The following is a 1,504-nucleotide window of genomic DNA, read 5'->3' as shown; positions in this document are numbered from 1 at the left end:
AAAAAAAAAAAAAAAAAGAGTTTATCCTAGTGCAAATGTTGAGGAAGTGGTCCACTTAGAGGCGCAGATTCCAAAGAATAAAGTCCGTGTTCGAAAGTGTAGAAGTTTGGGATCATTTATATAGACATAAAGTTTATGGAAGCTTAGCAGAATTTCAACACCATTTTATAGTAAGGTTTATTGCATAGTTACAATGATCTGATTAGTCAATTTTTTTTTCTTTTTAGGGGGGAGGGAAAGGTGTTTTTTACATTCCACACTGAAGATGCAATAGTCATGGGATCTTGGGTACCATCTGGTCTCAGTCAGTTATGGGACAATAAAGGAGGCAGTTAATCTACAACAAAGCTCAGTGATTGGAAAGGAGGTCGCATTACAGAACAAGAGCAATGAGGAAGACAGTCTATAAGAAGCAGAATTGCAAACATGCTACATGACTCAGGCTCCAAGGCTTAACTTCCCCCTTGGCATAAACTTAGAGACCTGAAGTTTTGTTTTCTTTTTACAGTGGACTTTGCAAATCATAGCCTGGTGAGTACCCGCTGGATCAGCAGCCAAAATCTAGCATGAAACCCCTTCCCCAACATCCCCTTACACCTTGCACGGCCCTCCTTCCCTTCACACATCCATCCCCACTCCCAGCCCCTTTCCTTAAGATCAAACTAGCTCAGGCTGTTTCTGTCTTCTCAGCTGTCCCTTAAATAAGGGAAAGAGACAGTAACAATGAACACTGACCTGAACAGCAAATACCAGGGACCAGGGACCATGGATACTTTGCTAATGTAATCCTTCCAACCAAAAGTCATGACAAGGAAGGAATAGGAAAAAATCAATAACTTTTTTTTATTTTTTTTTTGAGACAGGGTCTTACTCTGTCACCCAGGCTGGAGTGCAGTAGCATGATCACAGCTCACTGCAACCTTGACCGTCTGGGTTCAAGCAATCCTCTCACCTCAGCCTCCTAAGTAGCTGGGACCACAGGCACGTGCCACCAAGCCCAGCTAATATTTTTATTTTTGTAGAGACAGGGTCCCACTATGTTGCCCAGGCTGGTCTTAAACTCCTGGGCTCAAGTGATCCTCAACCACTCCACCCACGCGGCCCCCCAAAGTGCTAGAGTTAGAGGCCTGCCCACCCATAGCCATCTAATAATTTTTGCCCAAGAAAGGATTGGGAAGGAAGATCAAAACAAAGGCTTGGACATCTTTTCAACAACAACAACAAAAAAAACACAACAGACTCAAATTATCACAGTAGAAGTATGGGTCTTCCTTTTCCTAATATTTTGGGACTTTTTTTTTCTTTCTTTCTTTTTTTTTTTTTTTGAGACAGAATCTTGCTCTGTTGCCCAGGCAGGCTGGAGTGCAGTGGTGTGATCTCGACTCACTGCAACCTCCGCATCACGGGTTCAAGTGATTCTCCTGCCTCAGCCTTCTGAGTATTTGGGATTATAGGTGCCCATCACCATACCGGGCTAATTTTTTGTGTTTTTAGTAGAGATAGG

This window comes from Colobus angolensis, unplaced genomic scaffold (assembly GCF_000951035.1).
Source record: "Colobus angolensis palliatus isolate OR3802 unplaced genomic scaffold, Cang.pa_1.0 Scaffold236, whole genome shotgun sequence".
NCBI lineage: Eukaryota > Metazoa > Chordata > Mammalia > Primates > Cercopithecidae > Colobus > Colobus angolensis.
This window is presented reverse-complemented; position numbering follows the sequence as displayed.